Below are 12,149 nucleotides of genomic sequence, written 5' to 3' on the forward strand. Positions count from 1 at the left end.
ATTTCTGTCCAATCTCCCTTTGGACAAACAAGCCTCCTTCAAGGCCGGTCTGACAGATCCCCGGGCCATTCGCAGGACCTCATGGAGTCTTTGGTCTCCCACAGGACCTTAGAAATATTCCTGATCTTTGCCATTTCAATAAAGCCATCAAAAAATTTCTTTTTAATTCTAAGGACTAAAGTGGTGTAGTTTTGTTGCCTTCTCGGTCTGATTGACTTTTTCTTAGTTCTGGCCATGACCCTTTCTTCTGTGCGCACTGAGGCCTTTGGCCGCGTTGCGCCTTATCAAAAATGTATTAATTTGTTCATTCAAATAGGCACAGCCAACAGAGGGCCGTGCCTTGGTGTTGAGATGAGAAGGACGGCGTGGATGCACACCAAAACGTTTTCATCTGACGTGCAGGAGCGGATCCTAAATCTGCCCTTCAAGGGCATGGACCTTTTTCATTCGTTCACCAATGACTTGACGAAGAAAACTTCAACTCAAATCACCAAGTCCTTGGCCATCCTGACAAAGCCAGGTCAGAAATCCTTCCCACAATCCCAGGTCAGACTGAGTTCAAAACCCAAACTTATTCTGACTTCAAGGGGTTCAGAGACTGCGGTACGTGGAGGCCTGACAGGTCACCCAGCACCAACAGAAGGAAGCAACCGAGAACGTCTTGTGGGATTTTCCTCTCCTCCCCCTCTGCTCCGCCTCTGACACCAAGAAACGGTGATGTTTGGGTCGGGGAACACAGCTCACCTGTGGAGGTCTGTTTGGCTCTGTTCGAGGACTACTTGCAACCCGTGGATCCTCTCTATAGTCTCTATGGGCTTCAGTCTTCCTTTACCATCCTCTCCTGTGCGTCAGATCGGGTCACCGGCTCTTTTACTGGAAATCCTTTTGCTCTTGAAGATCCAGGCGCTAGAACCAGTTCCTCTTGTAGACATGGGCTTCAATTGGTATTCCAGGGTTCTCATAGTCCCCAAGAACCAGGTTGGCCTGGGGGTAGTCCTGGACCTGTCATTTCTAAACCTGTATTTACTGCTGGAACGCTTCAAGATGTTTACTCACGCGCACATAGCCGAGTGTCTGTGTGCAGGGGACTGGATGTGTTCCATGGACCTCAATGCGTACCGGCATGTATCCATATATCCACCGCATCAGAAGTTTCTGTGGTTCACGATTGTCGTACCACTTCTAGTACAAAGTAGTGCCCTTCGGCCTGAAGTCAGCCCCCTGTGTCTTCACAAAGGTGATGAACGTTGGAACACTACTGTTTAGAGGCTGGTCCCGACACCCGAGGGGCTCATGTCGCTCCGCAAGGTGGTGGGGGTACTTTCTGGCCAACTCAATCACCTCAGCATGGTGGTTCCGCACATTCTGGGCCTGGTGGCCTCCTGCATGCTGACTGTACAGCACACCATCTCAAGATGAGGTGCCTCCAGCTCCACATTGCGCCCAATTGGTATCAGGAGACTGGTTCTCAGCCGGACAGGATACACCTCTCATTTTGCCCGAGCTTCGCTGGTGACTGATGGATGGCAATGTTTCAGTTGGAGCCCCCTTCACCCAACCGGTCCCTACCCTGGTGGTGACAACACTCATCTTTCGGACTTGGGTGCTACTCTGCAGGGTTTCATGATTGACAGCGCATGGTTCAGGATGGAAACCCTTGCTCTAGCTCAGGGCAGTGGGCAACCTACCTGAACAAGCAGTGTGGCACCCACCCCCCCACCTCTGCATGGGAGGCAGGTTCAATCTGGAAATGGGTCTCTACGGAGAGGATTTGGATTTCTGCAGTCCACCTGCTTGGGGGACAGCAATGCAGAAGCGGATCAATTGAGTCGCTTGGGGTTCAACACTTACGAGTGGGAGTTGTATGACAACTCCTTGTTGCCCCTGTTTCAGCGTTGGGGGTTCTCAGACCTGGACTTGTTTGCATCTCCCCTGAATGCCAACTTCCCCCAGTTTGCCTCATGGGTAGGTCAGGTTTGGGGTCACTGGGAGACGCTTTCCAGATCTGCTGGCACGGCCGCAGATGTGGGGCATTCCGGCCCACCGCTCTGCTTCAGCGGACCCTCTGCAAGTTACAGGCTTTCGTGGGCTGCGGCCTTGTCCTGGTTGCCCTCCCAAACCCCTACTGGATCTGCTCCAGTTGTGCTCCCAGGGTCCTGTCCATCTGATCCCCAGCAGTGGGTTCCTGACTCAGCAGGGCGGGGCAGTGGAAAATCCAGACCCTGCCAAACTGGACCTAGCGGCCTGGTTTCTGATCAGCTGAGGCTTCAGCATGCTAAATTTTGAGATGACACCTAGGACATCATTCAGCCGGCCAGGAGGCCGTCGACTCGGTCCCAGTATAAAAGCAAATGGACTTGGTTCTGCCATTGGTCTCGCGACAATGGTCTGGACCCGGTCTCCTGTCCTCTGGATGACATACTTTCTTCTTCAGCACGTCTGGCTCATCTGGAGTTCAGGTGGTTACTTGCCACACTTATTTGGTGGCCATCGGGGCCTGAACTCCCCTGAGCCTGTTTTCGGCAGCCAACCCAGTGGTTTAAGACCCACCATAATGGGTTGTTTAGGCTGCTCCTACAGTTTATAGGCTGCATCCGATCCTTGACCTGAAATTGGTTCTTGCAGCTTTGCAATGCAAGCCTTTTGAGTCGTTGGCCTTAGTGGACCACAGCTTGGTGACACTAAAGATGGTTTTATTGGTGTTTGTCTTCTCTGCATGCAATTAGTGAGCTGCAGACATTCTTTGTGCAAGCCCTTCACCACCTTTCACCATAAGGTCATCTTGCGCATTCACCCAAACATTTTGGTCAAGGTGGTCTCACTGTTCCATCTGAATCAGATCTGCCTGCCAGTTTTCTTCCTGAACCCACAGTCTGAGGCAGAGTGGGCCCTACATTCCCTGGACCTCGTGAAGGTTCTCAAGTTTTATCTCTGACAAGATCCTTCTAGAAGTTTGCAGCATTGTTTGTGATTTTTGGGGACTCCTCCCATGGCTCTCGGGCTTCCGAGGCTTCCATCACCCATTGGATGGTCCAGGCCATTTCGGAGGCCCACACGGCCATGGGCAAACCTGTTCCTGAGGGGGATGCATGCTCATGCGTTGCGTTTCAGAGACATGCTTCCTGGGATGTCATCAGCAAGGCATCTACTTCGGCCCCTCTGGCCTTCTGTAAGCACTATTTGCTGGACACCAGCTCCAGGTGCGAGGCAGAGTTTGGTCAGGCTGTTCTGAGGAACCTTTTTGCTTCATCTTAGAAATGAGGTAGGTTGACACAACTCCACACTGTCCTTGTTTGGTGGATGGAGGAAAAGAGACGGGACATATGAATAATTTAAAGTTACTCCCTTTAGTGACTAGAGTACTCATAGTCTCCTTTCCTCCATACTTCCCACCCACCATCCCCCCTAGTATGCCAATGGCTTATAGGTAACATGAGTATCCAGGTATTTATGCGTCTTTGACTGAGGTGAGGCGCCAGCGGTCGGGGGCCTCTGAAGGGCCTTCTGAAGCCGTGCCCACAAGCGATATACCAAACTTAAAGGGTAAGCTAATTTTTTCACTGCCAAAGGTTCTGTTACATTTCCCATCTCCGGGAACGCAGAGGTAAACTGGCGGTGGGGAAGGAAGCTTCGAAGTCTTCTTCGAAGAGGGAAAAGAAATCTAGGAATCTAGATATTCCACTCCGCATAAACGGTCAAAGAGGTCTCGGTCGGGAAGCCGATCGTGGCAATCTTCGTCTTCTTCCAAGACGAGACATCATAGGTCTCCCTCTTTTTCCTCGGCATTCTCTACGGAGGTTATCAGGTGCCTGACATAGGTCAGATTCCCCTAGTAAATGGGATTCTTTCAGAGTGGAAATGATGCAGATCTTTGAGAATGCTGCCTCAAAAGAATGATGCAAGAACCATGCTCCTGTCGGTGCTTTGGACGACTCAGGGAAATCAAAGGCTACTTCGAAAAACAGAGTAAGCCGGCTATTCGTCGAGAAACTCGACCCAATGAAAAGGTGTCTGAGGTATCGACTCAGGAATCGAGTCCATCCCTGATACCGTCAAAGTTTAAATCGTCGAGGCCTTCGACGATTATGTCGACGCCATCAGCGCTGAATGCTTTGCCGGAGTCGAGGGCAATTCCTAGCAAATCGACCCCTTTCTCTAAGCCATCTTCAACACTGTTGTCGGAATCTTCGATCTCATCGAATCCCATACCCGTTCAGGAAAAGATCTTTAAGCCTGTACCGAAAATAGACTTTCAATTCAATGTCCTCCATATATGAAGAGGAAAGTACTTCAGATGAGGAGACTGTCATTTGAGGTGCAGTTTGGCACTAAAAATGTACCTGAAGAGCTAATTGATCCAGAATTATGGATGAAAGACCTCTGCGACTCCCTGCAGTCTGCTAGTGTACTTGATACCTCTCCAGAATAGGAGTTGGCAGGCCTGATCCGTCGGAGCATGCTGATTCAGGTTACAGAAACCTGATGAACAGTGTCGGGAGTATATGGGATGGAGTAGGGCTACCCCGGCATATGAGTAGGATGACATGAAGGACATCCTAGATCACGGACCTCAGAAGGACCTGATCCTACCCTTCCACAAGGCCCTTCAGTGGAAGGTTGTGGCCAATTGGAAAGCTCCAGAATCTGGACCTGCTGTGAACAGGAACCTCTCTGCCCTCTAACAGTGATCCAGACTATCTCAACAAACATCCTACGCTGGAGAATTTAGTAGTCCAGGCTGCTACCTCAACTGAACAATCTGCCTTTCCCTCTATCCCCCCGGATAGAGTCAAAAAAATTGATGCATCGGCTCACAAGGTCTTCTCATAAGGCAGCATGTCTTTGAAGCCTACTAACGTAACATGTACCTTGGCCTTAAACCCTGTGGCCTTAAACCCTGTGGGACTGTTTCCATAGCGGCTGAGCACATTCCGAAAGACGAGGAAATGGACGGCTTCCTGAATATAGTTAAGGATGGTAAGGAGGCGATGGGAGAGTGCCTCCAATCAAGATTGGATACTGCTGACAGCATCAGCAGATCCATAGCTGCAAGCACAATACTGCACAGGTTTGCGTGGTTGAAAAATGTGGGGTTTGCACCGGATGTGCAGGCCAGTCTGCTCAACATGCCCTTTGACGGCTTGAGGTTGTTGGGCAGCAAGGCGGATGAATCTGGAGAAGCTGCAGACCTCCAAGGTGGCAGCGGGTGAAGTCCCTTAGCGTCTCCATTCGACAACCTGAACACCTCTATGCAGGCTCACCTTCCTGCAGGGGTGTTCTTTTTCATTTCTATTCCTCAGTAGGTAGAGGAAGAGGACATGCCAGGGGACAAAGGAGATTAACCACTTGGTGGATGAGGAAGGGCTGTTAAGTCAGCCCCAGCAGCAGCATCTTTATCCCCAGCCGCTGCCGCAGGCGCCTCCGAGCCACTCTGATGCCTTAACCCACAAGTCCCCAGTGGGAGGCAGAATTTCTCAGCATCTGAACAAATGGTGGGGCATTACTTCAGATGCCTGGGCACAGTAAACAGTAGCCCAAGGTTACTGCCTTACTTTTCAAAAAAGGTCTCAAGATCATCCACCGCGAGCCAACTCTGTTAAATTTCCAGATCCTCTCCTTGTGCAGGAAATTTTAACCCTGCTAGAGAAGGGTGCAATAGAACATGTATCTGTAGCGGAGAGGAACAAGGGTTGGTATTCCACCTAATTTCTCATTCCCAAGAAGGTTGGAGGATTGAGACCCATCTTGGATTTAAGAAACTTGAGCAAGTTCCTCAGGAAGGACACGTTCAAGATGGTTACCTTTTCTCAGATCCTTCAGGCCCTCCAACTCCAGGATTGTAGCATGGGACCTTCAGGATGCTTACTTTCATGTGCCAATCCATCTCAAACAAGATGCACAACAAGTACCTGCGGTTTTCAGTTCTCATTATCAGTTTCAAGTTCTGCCATTTGGGCTGACCTCCGCCCTGAGGGTTTTCACCAAACTGATGGCAGTAGTGGCAGTGAGTCTCTGTAGGGGGGGGGGTCATTCAAGTCTACCCCTTCCTGGACGTTAGGCTGATCAGGGCTTGTTCATCTGAGCAAGCTCGGGAACATCTCAGTATCACCTGCCACTCCCTACACAGATTGGGCTTCTCCCTCAATTACAAGAAGTCCCATGTGATACCATTCCAAAGACTCCAATTCATCAGAGCGGTCTTGTATAATTCCTCAGGGAAAGCCTGCTTCCTGAGTTGAGAGCTCAACACATTCAGCAGATGGTAGCAAAATTCCAGAATACCCAGCATCTTCCGGCCTTTGATATTCTGAGGTTGCTAGGTCTCATGGCATCCTGCATTTTCCTGGTGCCAGAGGCCCGGTTGAGGATAATATCCCTTCAATAGGCTCTCAGAACTCAATGGTCCCAATTCTCAGGGAATATGTCAGATCAACTGCAAATTCTGAGCAGAATTGCTCAAGACCTTCTTTGGTGGGCGTGCAAAGACAACATTCTCAAGGGAGAATCTTTTTGGCAACCATGGCTGGAGATAACGGAAGTGACGGACGTCTCACTCACGGGGTGGGGAGCCCACACCAATGAACTGACACTCATTGGTTGTTTGTCTCCATCGGAGTCCAAACTACACATCAACCTTTTGGAGTTGAGGGCAATCAGACTTGCGCTGAAGGCCTTCCTGCCATCTGTACGGAGAAAGAATGTCCTGATGACGGACAACACAGTGGCCATGTATTACCTCAACAAGTGAGGAGGTGTAGGGTCACTATCACTGTGCAGAGAGGCAATGCAGCTCTGGTACTGGGCTATACAAGAAGGAATCTCTCTATCAGCAGTTCACCTAGCCGAAGAGCAGAACATAGGTGCGGATGCTCTGACCACTAGTGGGATCTAGCTCAGGAAGACCTTCGAGATCTTCACCCTTTGGGGAACCCCTCAAGCGGTTCTATTTGCGATCTATACTGCCCAAGGGAATTTCCCCCGGGAGGAGCTCTAGGAGAAGCGTTTGTGGTGGACTGGGAATTTCCACTCCTGTATGTGTTTCCTACAGTCCCAGTCATTTCTCACGTGATCAGGAGGTTGAGAAAGTTTGGGAAATCCATTAAAATAATTGACCCGGATTGGGCCAGGAGGACACGGTACCCGGACCTTCTGGACATGTCCATCTGCCCTCCAATACGTCTTCCACAAAGAGAGGATCTTCTCTCGCAAGAGGGAGGTTGTGTTCTCCATCCGGAAGTCAAGACACTCAGCCTTCATGCATTGTTTCTGAGAGGCTGAGATACAAGGATTGGGACCTTCTGGACGATGTAATGGAGATTTTGCTTTTGGCCAGAAGGCCAGCAACATAATCCTTGTAAGGGGCTCCAGATTGGAACGATAAAAGGACTCCCGGAGACGCTTTCCATTTTTATGGGCTCCTCTGAAGAGGTCTCCTATTTCAAGATACCTTTTTAATTGTTCAATTTCTGAAGGGACTCACTAATGTGTATCCTCTAGTCCCATTTAATGCCTCTGCTTGGGATGTAAACCTTGTGTTAAAGTTTCTAACTTGTTCCCCTTTTGAGCCTTTACATTCCTGCCCGTTAAGGCTCCTAACTTTGAAAACGGCCCTTCTTGTGGCATTAACATTAACCTGCAGGGTGAGTTACAGGCTCTTTCATTCACGCCTCCTCGTATGACTTTTCATAAGGATAAGTCCTTAGAGTAAAACTATAATTCCTGCCGAAAGTAGTCTCTGACTTCCATCTGTCGCAGAAGATAACACTTCCATCTTTCTATCCTCTCCCTCATTTAGGTCAGGAGGAGGAAAGGCTGCATAGGCCTGATCCAAAAAGGGCTCTAAGCTTTTATATTGCTAGAATGGCAGAATTTCGCGATGATGAAATATTTGTGGGATACACCGGGCCTAATTTGGGGCTTGTGGTAACTAAACAAACCATATCCCGGTGGATTACACTGGCTATTGGCGAATGCTACAGATTAGCGGGCAAAGACCTGCCGGAATGGCTCTGAGCTCATTCCACAGGAGGGGGGAGGGGCAAGGCAACTTCCGCTGCTCTTCAAAGGGGTGTCCTGATAATTGATATCTGCTCTACGGCGACCTGGTCGTCCATTCATACATTTGTTAAGCATTATTGCTTGGATTCCTCTTACACTCCAGGAGGTCTTTTTGCTAAGGCAGTCCTTCATTCCGTTCAGGTTTAATTTAAATAGTACTCCCTCCTCCAATTGTCACTTCTTTGGGAGTCTATCAAAGAGTAGGAATACGTGGGAGGACACAATCCATTCGAAGAACAAGTTGCTTACCCTTGGTAACTTTCTTTCGACTGGATGTTTCTCCCACATATTCCTCATCGCCCCTGCCAACCTACCCCACTGTACAATTTACGTGTTTCACACTCTGCGTTACTTTAGAGCTTGCGGTCATGGGTACGCCTGGTTAATTCCTCGATTTATGGAATGAAAATACAGAACTGAAGCCAGCGGGGGCTACTTGAGCTATTTGTACTACTGATGTTGATGCTCCACGGCGGCCCTCAAGGGGCATCGACACCACAACATTGTGCACAGCGCCCTCTGCCGAGAACATTTTTCTTCTGAAGCAGCAAGGCTGGCGAGAGACGAATATCAAAGATTAGGAATACGTGGGAGGAACATCCAGTTGGAAGAACATTACCAGGGGTTAGTAACTCGTTCTTCTCCAGCATGGGGTCTGGCATGGATTCACATTCTCATGAATATTCTTAGTTGTCAGGCTGGGATTCCTCAGTAAAGAAAAAATCTGTTTCAGTTTAATTTCTGAACTGTCTTCCTCCTAACAAACAAACACTGGTCTCTGGGTCATACTGCCCCAGCCAATTATTGCCCTCCACCTAAGCCCCTCATCTGGCAGCCATCTTCTGATTTTTACTGCACATTCACGTGTTGGGAGTCCTCGTGCTTAGCTCTCGAGCTTTTACTGTGATTTACGTTCTTTGAAAGTTTACATTCTATTTTTTTGGTCAGTTGAGCCTCTCGCTCCTTCGATCTACTTTCCGAGTAAGTGAGTCCTTTTTTTCTCACTCTCTCAGGTGTTTTGATCTGATTTTGAATTGTGTTTCCTTTGTTTTTGGAGTCTAACAAACTCCATAGGCATCTACTTTTTGTATGGTGAAACGCAACATCTTCAGCGCAGTGTCACAGAGAAATACTTTAGATTTCTCAAACGGTTTAAATACATTTTCTTGTGAGAACTACTGTTCCCAAGAATAATAAAGTGAAATTGACTTTACTTAACTTTTCTCTTTGTAGTTCCAGCACACCACATTTTATGTGGAGTGCTGGGGGTTACTTAGCCCCTTTTCCTATTTACTCGTGTAATGTTATTTATGTAACCCTCACTACTTTAAATGGCTGGTGGCAGCGGTTTAATTTTCCTACCATTGTGCTTTTCTACTGCATGCTGAATCCTCAGCTGATTATAGCACCCATGGGGGACCATTTTGTCAAAATGTCCCCGGTCGTCTTTTTTTCGTCATTTTCTTGGTTGCAAGGTCTTTCTTGGGTTTTACTCTGTGCGCCAACCAGGTCTGAGCCCTTTGTTCATTTTACCTTTGACGGGCTTCAGTTCTAAAACCCGTCTTTGGCTCCAGTGTGTCTGAAAATTGAGGGATTGTGGGAGGTTCCCGTAACTCCTGTCCTTTGTCTTTAGGAATGCCTGAATGCACCCAGTCCTGACTGGCTGGCTGGCTGGTTGTCCTTGCAGGACAGCCACCCTGCTGTTTGAATGACAGCTAGGATGTGCATGAATGAGAGAAACCTGCTTAAAAGGTTAGGGTTTTGGGACTAAAGACAGTGGACCACTGGGAAGAACTATCCGAAGAAGAAACGGTGAACGAAGCTGGCTGCATCCTCCTGGACCTTTAAACTGGCTTGTGAAGCCCTGCTGCTGTGCTGTGAAACTCCTTTTTCTGATCAACAAGAGAAGCTCCAACCTTCTTTCCTTGGGTTAGTGGGACCAACCAACCCCGAGATGAACTCCACTGGAACTCCTTCCCCATCTGGCTGTACTTCTTTGCTGCTGCATGAACCGAGTGCCAGGGGTCGAGAAATCTGAATAGAGTGCAAAATCTGTAAGCCGGACAAAAGTTCCAGGAGTCTCCCCAGGTCTCTCCAGAAGCAGAACGACCAGAGCTCGAGTCCACTCACCAGAGTGCAGGACTCAGGGAGTGAAGGAATCCCAACCGGTGTCCAAGAACCTCAGTGGTACTGATCTGAAAAGAGCGCGTAGCTGCCGCTGATCTCCGAATTGCTGGCGCAGGAGTCCCAGACGTCGTCCCTCTTGTCCCCATGACTGAGGCCCAGGAACACAGGATCTGCATCGTTTTAACCAGACAGAAGCCAGCTGGACCCTCTTCTTCTAACCATAGGTACTGTTCTGACTTGGGGTACTTACCTCATTGTCTGTAGCTTGCGCTTCTCAGTTAAAACTTGCAGTAGCTGCTTTTCTAGAGTTGATTTCAGCTCTAACTTTCACAAGTTTAACGGCTTGTGACCCTACAGTGATTTTTCTTCAACAGATCTCTAACTTTGCGCAAGACTTTGCTTCAGCTCCATTGGCTGTGCTCCAATTGACTTTGGCTGTCCTGGCTCCACACAGACTCTTCTATTCAGTTTGACTTTGATTCTTACTGTCCCTCATAGGTGATACATTGGTTTTGAACTAATATTGCTGGGAATGTTTTTTTTTATCTAGATTTCATTGGAAGATTTAACATGCTCATATGCTCTGAGAACCTGTTTAACCTTTTTCCTTCCTGTTACTTTTCCTTTCTGCTGACCTCAGAATTTACAAAGCGTACTAGTATATAAATGCAATTACTGTCCTAGTTTGTGAAGTCACCTCCGGGTGTAGGAAGTGTGTAAGAAGCATTTCTCAAAGAGTATCTACTAACTATGTGTGTGTTCTGAACAGGTATTTTGAAGTGTATTTGATTGCTACATATATTGCCCTTTTGAAAAAATGCTTATTTAAAAAACTGACAGTTAAATAATTATTTTAATTAAAAACCTTGCGTAAGTGTTATACTTGTATTTGCGGAGTTCATTGCTACAGCTCACATTTACCCCTCTTGAGATAAGGCTGGCTGCTCAGTCACACTGCCAACTTGTGTAATTGTGGGAAATAACCTTCAGGAGACAGGCAGGTACTGAGAATTATATTTATTCCAACTGGATAAAGGGTCCTTAACAAATCAAAACATAATGTCCTCTGGTTCACTTCACCAGGGTTTGATCCCTTCAGAATATGGTGAGTCAGTCCTCAAGATTATTCTATATCGTGATGTCTGAATAGGCCCACCACTCTGGCCTTCGTTCCTCCTCTTCGTTCCTTCCCTGAAAAATGAGAGAACCTCGTCAGTTACTTTTGGCGGGCTTTTATGGGCTACCTTAGCATCAAGCCCCCACCAATTGCCATCAGCCCTGACCAGCCGGCATCCTATTGGCTGCTGCCGGATTGACCCGCCTCCCATAAAGGCTGCCGTGCCTGCATGATTCCATCCAATCCGCTGGGAACTGTTGAGGCAATCACGTGACCCAAAATATGGTCGCGTTGGGTATGGGTGGGCCCTGGCTCCAGGCGTCTTCCAGCCGCGATCCGCGGCACGCTGAAGGGCTGATCGCCCCCCTTCCTCGTCAGGGAGGGTCTCCGTTCCCCTCCCGTCCCTAGGCCTGGGATCTCCCACGGGCGAATGCGGCAGCGACGCGCCGCGTCCCCGAGCAACGGCCCGCCCTCCGGCAGGTAAGTGCAACGGTGACACGCCGCGTCGCCGAGCATCGGCTCGGGCTTCCCCGCTGCCGGCGCAGGCGACCGCCGCGAGAGGAGCGGTCGGTCCGCTCTTGGTGCCCCCAGACCCAGGTACGCCCATCACCCCCTGCGGGGGCCAAAGCGCATCCCGACAGTAATACAGACCTATTCCGATAGGTGGGTTTCCTAATAGCAAGAGGACAAGGGTTGTGTAGTCTCTCCCAGGGTTACTACATCAATTCTTGCTCAACTCTGCTCCTGGCATTCTTGCCGAAAGCTGATCCAAGGGATCTTTACAAAGACCCCTTGGTAAGAAGGTCTATTGATGCAATCATGCGACAGGGTGCTTTACCCCAATGTT

The 12,149-nt window shown here is 48.9% G+C and overlaps 1 protein-coding gene across 10 annotated transcripts in view; it reads left to right on the forward strand.

Annotated features, from left to right (window-relative positions):
• Positions 1-12,149, forward strand: part of ATXN2 (ataxin 2) — a 2,542,428-nt gene that overhangs the window by 460,537 nt on the left and 2,069,742 nt on the right. The gene's annotated exons all lie outside the window — the stretch shown is intronic.

The sequence above is a fragment of the Ambystoma mexicanum genome, chromosome 10 (genome assembly GCF_040938575.1).
Source record: "Ambystoma mexicanum isolate Mex_15411 chromosome 10, UKY_AmexF1_1, whole genome shotgun sequence".
Classification (NCBI taxonomy): Eukaryota; Metazoa; Chordata; class Amphibia; order Caudata; family Ambystomatidae; genus Ambystoma; species Ambystoma mexicanum.